A 247-nucleotide genomic window follows, 5' to 3' on the forward strand; every position below is an offset into this window, starting at 1 on the left:
GCAGCCACCGCTACGCAGCAGCGCCGCCCCGGCTCTGTATACAGCTGGCGGGGGTCTGGTTGGTGCTTGCTGCTACTATAAAACAGCACTTTAGAGTAAAAAAAAAAGAAAAAAAATTAAATATAATTGTTTAAATAATATAATATGATATGTTCTATATATATTTCTCGCGAGAGAGCTGCTGCTGCTGCTGCTGCTGCTGCTGCAGCAACGTAGCGGTTGCTGGTACTGACTGCGTCAGTGCAGG

Source organism: Eimeria mitis, genomic scaffold (assembly GCF_000499745.2).
Source record: "Eimeria mitis Houghton genomic scaffold, Emh_scaff72, whole genome shotgun sequence".
NCBI lineage: Eukaryota > Apicomplexa > Conoidasida > Eucoccidiorida > Eimeriidae > Eimeria > Eimeria mitis.